At 42.4% G+C, this 15,001-nt stretch overlaps 1 long non-coding RNA gene across 1 annotated transcript in view; it reads left to right on the forward strand.

The window, feature by feature from the left end:
• Nucleotides 1-15,001, forward strand: part of LOC113903591 — a 331,888-nt gene that overhangs the window by 132,620 nt on the left and 184,267 nt on the right. The window lies entirely within an intron of this gene.

Raw genomic sequence — 15,001 nt, forward strand, 5'->3', positions numbered from 1 at the left:
CTCCATGCACACTTAGTTAGGATCCTTGGTTTTGGGAGTTCAATGACACTGCTTATGAAACCGGAGAAAGCAATGGCACCACACTCCAGTACTCTTGCCTGGAAAATTCCATGGACCGAGGAGCCTGGTAGGCTGCAGTCCATGGGATCACTGAGAGTCGGACAGACTGAGCGACTTCACTTTCACTTTTCACTTTCATGCATTGGAGAAGGAAATGGCAACCCACTCCAGTGTTCTTGCCTGGAGAATCCCAGGGACGGTGGAGCCTGGTGGGCTGCTGCCTATGGGGTTGCACAGAGTCAGACACGACTTAAGCGACTTAGCAGCAGCAGCAGCAGCAGCTTATGAAACAGTTCAAAACAGGAAACGTGTTTTCTTGGAACTTAATCCACTATTTTAATTCAAGATTTGAAATGCAGACAATATGAGACAGATTTTGAACTGGAGGGCGTCAGTACAGTGGGTATCTGTTATTGCCTGTGCCCTCCATCCAGGCCTCTAGTTCCAGGAGAGTTGGGTTGGGCTGATTTTGGATCCAGTAAGGATGAGAAGGCAGGCACACTGTCCCTGCCTTCTAGGAGTTTCTGGTTAATATGGGAATGCTGCTCTAAGAGATAATCTCACAAGTCTGTGAAAGAACATTCAGAATAGATGAAAGGTTAGCACCAACGGAGAGAAGTCAGAACATAAATCACCAACAGTCAAAGTCTAAGAAATAGTACAAAAAACATCCAGTTCCCTCCGGCATCCTTAGGGTGGCAAAACCTTCCAGAGGCAAAACAGAAAAATGGCAGAACAAAAGAAACAACTTCCCTCTGAAAAGGAAAGTAATGTCGCCCATCACCTGCAAATATAGAGGAAGGAGCAAAGAAAACAAAAGAGCCTTTTACTTCTCATTTATATGCATGAGTAAAAGTAGGTCCCCCATCTTTCCCTTGTTTTCCTCCAAAGAAAGCAGTTTTCAAATTGTATTCAGAGATTGACTTTGCTGCAGAGAGGCAGCTTCATTTTATTCCATCGAAAAATAATTCTTTTCGATTATAACCCTATTTGAAGACAATGTCTTTTTAGCTATTGAACAGAGCCTTTGGAGTTGTGGTGGTTCTGTGGCTCTGTGGAGCAGTCTGCCAGTTTTGATGTTTATATTTTCTTCTATTCGAGTTCAGAGTGAAAGGGCCTCCTTAAGCTGTAAATGACGGGAAAAAGAATAAGCTGTCTGCTCTGATCCACAATCAGCATAACTCCAAGAGAGCGTTCTCTGCTTAATCCGGACATGATTAATTCAGCTAAAGTGGATTTTTTTTTAAATGACTAAAAATAAATTGTATTCCAGTTGCTTCATGCTAAACCATCCTCAGTTTGTGCTCCTCTCCGTGGACAGCAAAATGGGGGACTTCTAGAATTCTGACCTAGCATTTCCATAACACCTCAGTGAATTGGAGGAGCTTTCTGCGTAATTAGCATGCAAATGTGCATTTCCATGCAGAATGGCAGACAAGCTCTCACTCTCCTGCTGAGGGACTGATTTTGTTAGAGGGCTCCAAGAAGGTGTGTTTTTCATTAAGACATGCTTGCGTGACTATGAACACAGGGGTAAATTCCATCTCGGCTGTAATTGGGAAGGAACCTTATGAGAAATGAGTTCTGGCCCCACAGCAAGTCAAAATGTCTGTGTCCTGGATTGGTCTAACACAGACTGCCTGAAAGATGCACGCTTCTCAAGGAGTGTTCATCTGGGGGCAATTCTTGCTTTTTGCATATTTAAGATTTTGTCTAAAGGAATTTTTTTGAAAACCTTCAGTGATTATCTGCAAAATAACTATATTAGGGGACTTTATTAAATCATGCAATCTCACTTCATTTATTATTTCTAAGTGGCTCCCATAGGGCAGAGGGAATAGGGCCTCTGTTCTGTCTTCTTTTTGTCCCAGGAAGGAGGTTCCCTGGAGACAGGACTGTCAAGGTTTTCTCTGGCAACATTCTCTTCTGTAAACAGTTCTGCTTGGAGCTTCTGAAATGTATATCTTTAAGACCAGATGTCTAGCTTTCTGGTTTTGTTTGTGGGAAGACATTTTTCCTGTCGGGGGTGTGGGGACAGTCTGTGGCTGGGGTGACACATTCTGTCATACCTGAATAAGACTGAGTAGGGAGGACTTCCCTGGTGTCTCAGACGGTAAAGAATCTGTCTGCAATGCAGGAGAGCTGGGTTCGATCCTTGGGTTGGGAAGATCCCCTGAAGAAGGAAATGGCCACCCACTCCAGTAATCATGTCTGGAGAATCCCCATGGACAGAGGAACCTGGCAGGCTACAGTCCAGAAGTCTCAAAGAGTCAGACACAACTGAGCGACTAAGCACAGCACAGGGAGGACTTAGCCTCTTAGGCATCACGGCAGCTAGAAGCTTCTGGGCAAGAAAGTGGCTGCCTGAAACTGAGTTCTGTGACTTTTGAGCAAGGGAAAGCTGAGTTGGCTCTGAGATGGGGGTAGGGGTTAGGGGAAAATCTTTGTCCTTGAGGGGTGTCCTTGGGTGGGGGAGGAGGATGAAAATGTACCACTTCTTAGCATACAGGATGATGGGTAGCATCATTATTTTTTAAAATCTTTGAGGGGACAAGGGGTTTTCCAGAGGGCACAGTGGTAAAGAAACCACCTGTCAATACAGGAGACACAGGAGATGTGGGTTTGATCCCTCAATTAGGAAGATCCCCTGGAGGAGGAAATGGCAACCCCCTCCAGTATTTCTTGCCTGGAAAATTCCATGGACTGAAAAGCCTGGTGGGCTGCAGTCCATGAGGTTGCAAAGAGTTGGACATGACTGAGCGACTAAGCACGCACATAAGGGGACAATAAGCTAACAGGGATTAGTTACCTCTAGTCATGGGACTGTGGGTGACAGTAGCTTCTTTATATATTTGTCTACATTTTAAAAATTCTCTACGTTTTCTACAGTGAGAATGTATTACCTTCAGAATCCTAAACACTATTTTTAAGGCTCTCAGTCCTGGCAGAGGTCAGGAGGAATGGAGCTGGCAGTTGCAGGAAGGTGCAGAGGCAGGTGTGCAGAGCTGGAACCCTTCCAGTGACTCCCCACACCCTGGCACTGCGGCATGGCAGGGGTGGGGCCATCTGCTCCCCACTGAGCAAATCTCCCATCCTCCACAAGGTGCTCAGAAAGCTGCCTCTGCTCCTCAGCCAACCCTTGAAGGGCTGTGGGGCCTGCCTTCGCTGAAAGCTGCCCTTGACTGTGGTACCAGCTTCCAGCACATTGATTTATGGAGCTATTTGGTGTCAGGTAATTGCCCATCAATATCCTATTTATCACCCAGCTTGTCACGGGTTGTGACGGCTATTCCATAAAGCCAAGGCCTCTGAGAAAGGGCCAGTGACTCAGAGCACAGGGAGAGGATGCAGGAAATGTAGCACTTTCGAGTTCTTTTCTCCACACTTGTTTCTTGCTGCTCAGCCCTCCCTTGAACGGGGGCGGCTGGAGGGAGGGGGGTGGCGGGGGGCGGGGAGGCAGGGGGGTGCACAGTGGCTGCACCCAGGGCAGGGAGCTCGGGGTTGTGGGGAGACTTCTGAACGCCCAAGGCTGCCTTCTGCTGGGAGGAGCTCCCTTGTCCCCACCGTTCTCCCCAATATCCTTCCTAAATAAGTGTGCTCTCTGTGTGTGTGTGTGTGTGTGGTGAGGGGAGAGGGGCAGATTAGGAACAAAATCTGCATATTCAGCAGGTCATTACATTTTTTAAAGTCCAGATTAATAGAATGGAAAGGAATATATCAAAACACAAATACTCTAGCTTGATAGAAAAATGCTTTTCTTCTTTGCAGTAGTTTCCATACTGTGTAGAATGAGCAGGTATCTCTTAAAAACAAAATAATACATCTTATATATGTTCACCGATACTTGAAATTCCACAATTCAAGAGTCATTCATTCAGTTTCAAGTTTTTTATGATTTTAAAAATGCAGGTTCTCCTAGAAGGTGTCTTTTACAGCCTGGATGAGGAGTTCATTATTCTGGGAAGAAGGCTTCGGAATTGACAGGCCCTGGAGAGCAGGCTCTGATGAGGGGTGGGGGTGGGGGGCTGGGAGGGAAGAGTGGAAGGAAAGCAGCTTTGCTACCAGAGGGTTTGCCAGGGGTGCAGCTGGAGGTGTCAAGTATGAAGGTGGAGAAGCTCCCCACTTTGCAGGCAGTGTTGAATTCCTGGGAAGCCCAGCTGTTGTCTGGAGCCCTACAGGTCAGCAAACACTGGACTTTCTGGGCCCTTCCCCTGCCTTTGGGTTTCACGGGTTCTGTCAAGGCTCTTGCCTCCTCCAGTCCTTACTCTGCAGGGGGTAGAAAAGGGAGCCAGAGTCTCCAGGTGTCTGACAACAGAGTCCCATCTCCTGACACTGAGTGATTAAAAGGATTTTTCTTTTAAGAAAAAAGAGACCTTTTATCATACTCCTGGGGCTGTCAGAAACCGCTGGAGGTTTTGCTAGTCTTGCTTTCAGATGCAAAAGCGAGAGGGCGTGACTGTCCTCACCTTAGCTCACCCTTAAAGCCTGGGTGAGGAGAGGAAGGAGGTTTTCCGGTTGGTCTGGGCGGTGTTTTGATGGACTGTTATTATATCCAGGGCAGCCCTCACTGAATGGAAGCAGGCTGCGAATCATTTCTCCCCGCAGATTCCCCTTTCTTTTGATTATGTCTGGAAATCTGGGTCCCTGGGCACGGCATGAACCAGCCCAAAAGGGTGAGCGTTCATCTGGTGCTTTCTCTGTGGCAGGCACTGTTTTCTTTCTCTCTCTCTTTTTTTTTTTTTTACTGCTTTACGATTATGCATCCATATAATTCTCTCTGCACCTCCATGAGAATGGAGCCATTGTCATTGCCATTTTCCAGGCAAAGAAACTCTGGGCCAGGGAGTCGCTTGCCTGAGACCATCCGGTCAGTGGGTAGCAGGGCCAGGCTAAGAACCTGGGTGTTCAGTGATGGCCTTTGGTTATAACCATGACCCACACTCTCCCACCATTCTGTCTGCAGATGGTCATTTCAAATTTTGCTTACATCTGTGTGTAGAGTCTTAAAAAATAATTATAATGGAATACCCTTTCCAGGCATTATGCTAATTATAATGTGCCAACAATTTACATCAGTAATTAGGAGACTGGGGAGTGAGTGATTCAGTTGCTTGAGGAGAGGTACAAATATTACTCCCTGTGGAAACCATATTCCCAAATCCCAAGAACAAAAATAGCATACCAACAAATACTGGTGCCCACTGGAAGCCCATCATCTAAATATTTTCAAGGTCCAAGTATTTTAGTGATTAAATAGCCCAATGGCATAAATCTATAAAGACAAGAAAGTGGGCAAACCCACTCAAGTCAGCGCACTTCAGTGCAGGGGAAGAAAAAGCCTTTTCACACTACCTTCCTGGGTCCTCTAGCTCGGTCCCTGTGAATTGGACTGACAAATGCAGGTTAACAAAAGAAAGACATAGACATTTATTTTTTATTTATTTTACTTTTTATTTTTTGTGTGCATATTTCTTGGAATACTTTTTTCTGACAGCTCCAGTTATTGTGACAACTGTGTAAATCTTAATTGATAATTAAATTGAAATACTTGCTAGTATTTTAATTATAATACAATGGAATTATTTTTTAGTATAAAATAAATATGGACAAATTTTAAAAACTTAAAAGCAGACTTGCTGCTACTTCTAAGTCACTTCAGTCGTGTCCGACTCTGTGCGACCCCATAGACAGCAGCCCACCAGGCTCCCCTGTCCCTGGGATTCTCCAGGCAAGAACACTGGAGTGGGTTGCCATTTCCTTCTCCAATGCATGAAAGTGAAAAGTGAAAGTGAAGTCGCTCAGTCTGTCCGACTCTCAGTGATTCCATGGACTGCAGCCCACCAGGCTCCTCGGTCCATGGGATTTTCCAGGCAAGAGTACTGGAGTGTGGTGCCATTGCCTTCTCCTAAAAGCAGAATACAGATCCTGAATTAAGTGGAGATGGCAAAACTAATATTAAGATCAGAATAGAAAAGAAAAGACTGGAAAACAAATATTTTAAACTTCATGTGAATGGCAATTGCAGTTTGCTGCAGAATAAAACAAAGAAGTTTTCTGTTTTGTTTTTTAAAAAGATAATAGAAAAACAGAGAAACTTATATCAAATATGATAAGTTCCTCAAGTCAAAAAATAATTGACTAAATTTGTCACCTGATATCAGAATTGAACATCAATCAATAAAAATTTTAAAGATTTTTAACAGAATCTGATTGTAATTTTGGCCAGCTATGAAATGGCTCAGATTCTTATATATACATACACAGAACCATTTCTTGATAGATGATAAAATGAATTATGATTTCACTTATTGAAAATTTAAAGAAACTTGTGAGGAAACTAATAAAAGTGATAATTTACAAAAAGTGGAAGATTTTCAATTAAGCTGGAAAACAATTGCCCATAGACTGGAAGACCTTTCTAACAACATCAAAGATCAGTTCATACCCAATTGAAAATTTGCAAGGATTTTTTCCCCAGCTTTTAATGGGTTGGGAAATCTAAGAGACACTTGCTAATAAATATTTGGGTATATGTTGTCTCAAATTTGCAACAAATGTCAACCCCTGGCCTAAAGTATGGAACGTGTGGCATAGATAGTTTTTAATCTTTCATACACATTTATTTAATATAAGCCTTATGTTACAAAAGAGCTTTCATAAAATGAAGACACCAAGACAGGTGAAACCTGAGAGTGTTCATACAGGTTTGGTGGAGACTGGAAGTTGTGGGGGAAAACTGATGAGAGGAAAGGGTCTAAGCTAATTGTGGGAAACTGAAAGTCGTTCAGTCGCACAGTCGTGTCCGACTCTTTGCGACCCCATGAACTGTAGCCCACCAGGCGCCTCTGTCCATGGGATTTCCCAGGCGAGAATACTGGAGTGGGCTGTTATTTCCTTCTCTAGAGGATCTTCCTAACCCAGGGGTCGAACTTGCATCTCATGGATTGCAGGCAGATTCTGTACCACTGAGCCACCAGAGAAGCCTGAGGGAAAGTTATCAAGGTCTGTTTGTTCAGAGTCCTGTGGGTCCCTTAATCTTGGGAGATAAGGACTCTCCTTTCCTCCTGGTATAAGGAGGTTGCCTCTCACATGAGGTTCTCATGACCCCTTCAGGGTGATGGAGAAGGTCAGGGAGACCTGCCTGTACCTGCCATTTCTCAGGTTCCTTCAGCTAAAAATATTTAGTTTGCCAAGTGGCTGTATTTCGGAATCACATGTTCTCAGCCCTGCTTTCAGCAAACAGCAAAGGTGAAATAATAAAACTTTAAAGCTGAAGGCATTCACAACCAAGACATTCTCAAATTTCCTAAACAATTTAGTTCATGTATTTTTAATTGTCTTTTTATAGACAAGAACACACATTAAAACAAAAGTTTAGTTCCAACTTTTTAAAAAATTGAAGAACAGTTATTTTCAAGTCTGCTTGGATTGTCTTAATATCCACACTTAGCCTTGGATGTGAAAACATGAGCTGAAGGAACACTTTGAGGTGCTCATCAAAGACTGACTCTGACCTTCTCTGTGCAGGTTCCGATTCACAGCTGAACCCTGTGTGTTTTTGCATGCTTCCTACATGGCCTCTTTGACAGTGGTGCCAACTGTACATGGCGCACATATGCATGGTGCCAACTGAAAAATGACAACAGAACATGTCCTTGGAGGAGTCACTTTCCAAGACCTCTGACTCCAAGGGACCTGAAGTTCAGTCAGTGGCAGGCTGAAGGCAGACCTGGCTTCTCTCCTGGGGTGATTTATGTTAAGGCTCTGGACCGGGTTCTCAGCCAGATGCCATCCCCCCCACTCTCACCCAGCCCAGGCTGCTGGGACTGTGCCAATAACTCAGTGGTGAACCTGAAACTAAGCAGACAGTCTGTATTAAGAGATTTTTCCATGACTCTCTTCATTACTTCCTTTCCTTTCTGTGGGATTTCACATTCGTGAGCATATCCTCTGAACGTGATATTGTAACAGCATCAGACTTGGCGATTCTGAGTCCCAGGGTACTCATTTCATAAAGAACATGCATCAGAAGAGAGCATTTGAGTTATCCTGTAAATGTTTTTAATTCACCAATAATGTTGAGTTAGCAATCATGGATCCTGGGCCCAGGAGAGGGCTTTCCTGTTGCTAAATTTTGTGCCACTCATTAAAAAAAAAATTTTTAACGTGGATCTTTTCTAAAAGTCTTTATTGAATTTCTTACAATATTACTTCTGTTTTATGTTTTGGTTTTTTGGCCGTAAGGCCTGTAATATCTTAACTCCCCAACCAGGGATTGAACCCACACCCCCTGCCTTGGAAGGTTAAGTCTTAGCCACTGAACCACCAAGGAAGTCCCACTGCTTAAAGCCAGCTAGGATGCATGTGTGTTAAGTCGCTTCAGTTGTGTCTGAGTCTACACGACCTTATGGACTAGCCCACAGGGTTCTCTGTCCATGGGATTCTCCAGGCAAGAACACTGGAGTGGGTTGCCATGCCCTTCTCCAGGGTCAGCTAGTATGGGTTCCATATTGTTACTTCTGAGAGGAAGCCTATAGTCCATTTCAAGAAATTCTTAGCTTCCTTTTTATTTATTTTTTATTCTATTAGCTAGGGAAAGTTAAAAACTGCACAAGGAAAGTCTCCCTATCTCATTCATCAGTTCATTTTTCCCCTTTCATCCTAATTCTCAAAGAAGTAAATAATTACATACAAAGGATACAAACCAAGCTTTCTATTCTATAAGCATCTTAGGAACCAGCATATTTATCTTTCTTCCTGTCTCTCTTTTATTTGTATTGATAAAAAGAGATTAATTTTTTTTTCTAGAAAGCCAGACAAATGAAATCATACAGCTAGAAAATTCTGTATGCAAGATAATGACTATCATTGATTTAGCAGATACATGACTTGATAATACAGATATAAATGCATTCATCTGGATTTTTCAAAGTTTTTCTAAAAGTAAAGACTATGAAATGAAAGGAAAAGATAGGCACTAATTCAGATTTTTCAAAGAAAGGAACCCATAAATAAACTAATTGGACTATCACTCGATTTGTATGTCAGATATGTAAGTACTTAGGGAACACTGTTTGTTTCAGCTGTTCTCATCACTGTGATTAATGACTACTTAAAAGTGCTCGATTCCATTTGTATGCCAGCTGTTCTTGTGTAAAACAAACTGGGACTTTCTCAAGATAGAGTCAGACTGTCTGCAGAGCTTGGGAGCTGATACCTACCAGTTAGAAAAGGAAACGGGTGGCTCTTAGCTCATCCTGATGAGGTCAGACCCAGATGCTTGTGACTGAAATATATTCCTAAAGTGGATGCTTGTTGGTGGGGACTTGTAAAATCTAGGGCCTGCCCCATGTGTCAGTTCAGCTTAGTGGAAAGGTTGAGCCAATCGGGAGCTTTATGCATGGTTAGCAAGTTAAAAAGACACAAAGTAGTCTTAACCGTACAAACCAGTAGTATTTTCAAAGGGAAATATGCAAGATGAGTCTGTCAAAATCACAGACAAGCTGGACCAAGCAGCAGTAAGAAGTCATCAAGCCGTGGAAGTAATGTTATGTCCTTTCCCAGAGAAGCGGCCACACACAGATCACATCCTGGGGGTAGGCAAAGTGTTGGTGATGGGGGCATGACTTCACAATTAGAAGATTGTATATGCAGGATCATGACCATCAACAATTCAGCAGATAAATGACTTGAGAGTATAGGTATAAATGGATTCATCTGGGATTTTCAACATTCTTTTCAAAGTAAAGACTATGCAATCAAAAGAAAAGAGAGGCAGGGCTTCCCTGGTGGCTCAGTGGTAAAGAATCAGCCTGCCAATGCAGGAGACGTGGGTTTGATCCCTGGTCTGGGAAGATCCCACATGCCACGGAGCAACTAAGCCCTTGCACCACAACTATTGAGCCTGTGGCTCCAGAGCTGGGGAGCCACAGCTACCGAGCCCACACAAAGCAGCTAGTGAAACCCACGAGCTCTAGAGCCTGTGCTCTGCAACAAGAGAAGCCACTGCAATGAAAAGCCTGCAAACCGCAACTAGAGAGTATCCCCTACTTGCCGCAACTAGAGAAAAGCCCATGCAGCAAAAAAGACCCAGCACAGCCAAAAAGATATAAATAAAATTACTTTTTTTAAAAAAAGAAAAGAGAGGCATCGTAGGGAATGATTTCAGCCATGAACTTCAAAGACAGTGAGCAGAAATGCTCACTGCATGTTCACTTCCTGTAGAGCAAGTTCAAAAGTAGCTGTGTGATCACTGACTGTACCCTCTGCATTGAAACGCAAAAGGGAGTCTGAGATGGGAGTGATTTTCTTTACCACATGACGACTTTCAAAAGGGTCCATGTGAAAATGAAAACCCTCTTGTAGTCTTTAAGGTGAGTTAGTTTAAGACACAAAGACAGTCAGCAAATACTGTTCAGGCTGTCTCTGTGCCGGTCACTCTGCCTCTAAGGTGGATGCCAGACCTAAAGTAGCTTTTTGTCTCATTGGGAGAGAACAACACTTAATAGCTAAAAGTTGTCAAATGCTTACCATGTTTAGAGGTATAGTGAATATGTCCATCCTCTTATTTATTCCTTAGAGCAACCTTATGATGGCATTATTATAACTACATCCCCACTTTAGAGACAAGGATGCCAAGATATTTGCTCAACATCTCACTATTAGGAATGGCAGAAGCAGGATTCTTGCATCCAAGTCTCTCTGATTCCAAAGACCAGGTGTGGTCTCAGCTACTATGTGGTAGCCACGTGTGTGAGGAAAGTGGCAGTGCCAGGCAGTAAGCATGAGGGAAAATGTTAAGGTGAGTGTCAATGGCAATGTCATGGCAGGTCATCAGAAGAGCGAAGAGCATCTTGAGGAAGCTTAGGGAAAAAGGTGAGGCTTAATCTGAATTTGGATTTCAATTTGTAGTCCAAAGATTAGTAGGGTGAGTTGAGGATGACTACCATACATGGAACAACAGACTGGTTCCAAATAGGAAAAGGAGTACGTCAAGGCTGTATATTGTCACCCTGTTTATTTAACTTCTATCCAGAGTACCTCATGAGAAACGCTGGGCTGGAGGAAGCACAAGCTGGAATCAAGGTTGCCAGGAGAAATATTAATAACCTCAGATATGCAGATGACACCACCCTTATGGCTGAAAGTGAAGACGAACTAAAAAGCCTCTTGATAAAAGTGAAAGAGGAGAGTGAAAAAGTTGGCTTAAAGCTCAACATTCAGGAAACTAAGATCATGGCATCTGGTCCCATCACTTCATGGCAAATAAATGGGGAAACAGTGGAAACAGTGTCAGACTTCATTTTTGGGGCTCCAAAATCACTGCAGATGGTGATTGCAGCCATGAAATTAAAAGATGCTTGCTCTTTGGAAGGAAAGTTATGACCAACCTAGATAGCATATTGAAAAGCAAAGACATTACTTTGCCAACAAAGGTTCGTCTAGTCAAGGCTATGGTTTTTCCTGTGGTCATGTATGGATGTGAGAGTTGGACTGTGAAGAAGGCTGAGCGCCGAAGAATTGATGCTTTTGAACTGTGGTGTTGGAGAAGACTCTTGAGAGTCCCTTGGACTGCAAGGAGATCCAACCAGTCCATTCTAAAGGAGATCAGTCCTGGGTGTTCTTTGGAAGGACTGATGCTAAAGCTGAAACCTCAATACTTTGGCCACCTCACGCGAAGAGTTGACTCATTGGAAAAGACTCTAATGCTGGAGGGATTGGGGGCACGAGGAGAAGGGGACGACAGAGGATGAGATGGCTGGATGGCATCACTGACTCAATGGACATGAGTTTGAGTGAACTCCAGGAGTTGGTGATGGACAGGGAGGCCTGGTGTGCTGCGATTCATGAGGTCGCAAAGAGTCGGACACGACTGAGCAACTGAACTGACTGACTGACCATACTTTCTCACTAATGCTCTTTTCATGCTGCCAGAGAAAAGAAAAAGTTGGCTCATGAGTCACTGAGTTGGTCTATTGTCACTTTTCTTGAAATAACATAGTTATAAATAGAATTGACTTTATACATGTTCATAAAATTTTTTAAATTTTGTATCAAAATGTATCAATATCTCTATTTTATAGATGAGAAATTCCATAAAGCCTCACATACTGGAAGAAGTGATGTAGCTATTGGGAGACAATTCTCCCTGGATCTCCCTCTTTTCTGTCTTATGAAAAGAGGTTTCCTGACTGCCCTTTGCTCTAGACTCTGTCTTCAAGGATGCTAATGAACAAGCCTGGGAAAGATAGTGAAAAGGGTAGATGCTTCCTGCCCACATAAAAATTAGGTTCTCTGAACTCAGGGCTCCTCTTCTGGGACACACCCACTGCGCTTGCAGGCGTCCACCTAGGTCTGTCCATGGGACTGGGAGCAAGGTGCCTGATATGATACGCTGTCTCTGCTGCTTGCTGTGGGTGAAGAACAAAGCCCATTGTCTCTGACCTGGGCATCTCATGTTCATGCCAACAAAAATGGCGGCACTTAGCTTGCAACTGGGGTGAAACCTCAGACCCTTCACACATCAAAGAGAAAGAAATTTATTTACTTTTTTAGATAGGTCAAATTTATCCTCACCCTTATTTTTTTTCTCTTTTTTTTCCCCCTCATTGCACGGCATGTGGGATCTTCATTTTGGACTAGGGTTTGAACCCATACCCCCCTGCAGTGGAAGCATGCTTTCTTACCCACTGGACTGCTATGGAAGTCCCTGTCCTCATCCTTATTGAAAAATAAGGCAGCTGCTTTGGCATCCGTCAGATTACTATCAAGTAGATCCATCTTAGAACCCAGAGAAACCAAAGAAGACAAAATGCTCTTGTGAGCGTCTCTCTTTAACACTTATTCAAGGTGTCCAGTACTTAGTCGCTTGGTTGTGTCCGACTCTTTGTGACCCTATGGACTGTAGCCCACCAGGCTCCTCTGTTCATGGGGATTCTCCAGGCAAGAATACTTGAGTGGGTTGCCATGACTCAGGGATCAAACCCAGGTCTCTGGCATTGCAGGCGGATTCTTTACCATCTGAGCCACTGGGGAAGCCCAGGGACTAGGTTAAATACAGTTCTCTCCATGTCCTTACCCTCAAAGTGGTCATCATTTAAAGCAAGGGTTGACAAGCTGGCCTGTGAGCCAAATCTGGCCCACATCTGTTTTATTAAATAAGATTTATTGTCTAGGTATGATCAACTGGCTGCTTCTGTGCTACAATAGTAGAGTTGAGTTGTAATAGAAACTGTATGGCTTACAAAGCCTAAAATATTTACTCTGTGACTCTTTAAGGAAAATATTTGCTAACCTCTGATCTAAAAGAAGAGATACATGAAGAATAAAGAATGCCCTCAAATCATGCTAAAGACAGAGGTGTGAACAGAACATTGTGAGAATAGAATACAAAGCTATAAGCACCCACATGTACTCACATAACCTCCCCATTCCTCCATGCACGCACACACACGTCATTTACATGCACGGTCTTACTTCATCCTTGCAGTAACTTTATTAGATTAGTAGCTCTATAAATTGGGAGCATCTCCTCTACAAACTAGGTTCAGATTTAAAGCTTTGCCAATTACTACCTGAATGAACTAGAGGTAATTTACTTCTCTGTGCCCCACTTGCCAAACATGAGTAATATCACCTATATATCGAAGGGTTCCTGGAAGGATTCAATGAAGGCTTAGAAGAGCCTCTGGTACATGGTAAACAACATGTAACTATTCATTATCACTTATCTCCATTTTCCAGATGAGTAAATTGAGAGACAGAGAAGTTGAGTAATTTTTTCAAAACCACATAAGTAGAAAAAGGTATATGCAGAACTTATCCCCAACTCTCACTCACAAACCTGGGCTTTTTGCCACTATTATTATATTGCTTCTCAATAATAAAGGCTTATTACATTTATAAGGAAAATCACCACAGTAACATTTCTTTACATTTTCCAACAATGCTATTTTTCAAATTGTAATTTTTGGTTTGTTGGCTTATCCTACAGGTCCTTTGTACTGTGTGAGTTATACCAGGGCCTTATTGAATTTGCTATATTAATATATTCATTCCTGACACTTCAATGGCTGTCCTTTGAAGTCAAGTCTACTTTTATTATTAAAATAATGATGTTTCTGGCTTTAAAAGTATAAGTCTAAGCAAAGCTTTTGCTAGTGATCTATCTAAAAATATTCAGGTAATTTTAGATTAAGAATAGTACTTTTAAATACTAAACTCAAGTAATTTGATACTGTTGTATTGCTCTAAAAAATATTCCCCCAAAATATGCCCAATGGTGATATTCTCCATATAGTTTTCATATTGTCAGTTTATCTTATCCGTATTATTCAACTGGGTTAAAACAAAAAAGCAAACAAATCACCAGTAAGTGGTTTATAGCCTTTCTGGGAATGGTGCTAAAGGGAAATGTATTTCCTGAAACTCCTTACCTCTTATCTCCAGGTATCTTCAGATTACTGCCTTTGGCAGACAAATAGTATGAGGAAATCTTGCTGAAAAATATGTTACTATTTAAATAATTTTATGTCAATAAAAACCAATATCCATTTGATTTGACACATCATTTTGAGCTTCTAGAAAATATTTTCCATCATTGACAGTGCTGCTTCTTTGACAAGGAAATAATATATCTGAAACCTACTTACTAAAAGTGGAGGACAATTATTACCTAGAACCTAAGTGAGAGAGATAGTATACCAAAATCATCTCTAAGATGAAGAAAAGAATGTGTGTTTGGTCTGTACCAGACTAAAAGATGTCGTGTCTACCTGAACACCATCACAGTGGCTCAGCGTGGAACTTTTCCCTCATTCCATTTTGATGTTTGGCCATTGGCTTATGAAAACTCTTTCCAGAACTTACTTGCTGGGAGGTTGTTTTTCAAAGATGTTATTTTTTATATTACATTTGTCCTCTGTATGAAGCTCCCAAAGAA

Source organism: Bos indicus x Bos taurus, chromosome 13 (assembly GCF_003369695.1).
Source record: "Bos indicus x Bos taurus breed Angus x Brahman F1 hybrid chromosome 13, Bos_hybrid_MaternalHap_v2.0, whole genome shotgun sequence".
In the NCBI taxonomy this organism is placed as follows: domain Eukaryota; kingdom Metazoa; phylum Chordata; class Mammalia; order Artiodactyla; family Bovidae; genus Bos; species Bos indicus x Bos taurus.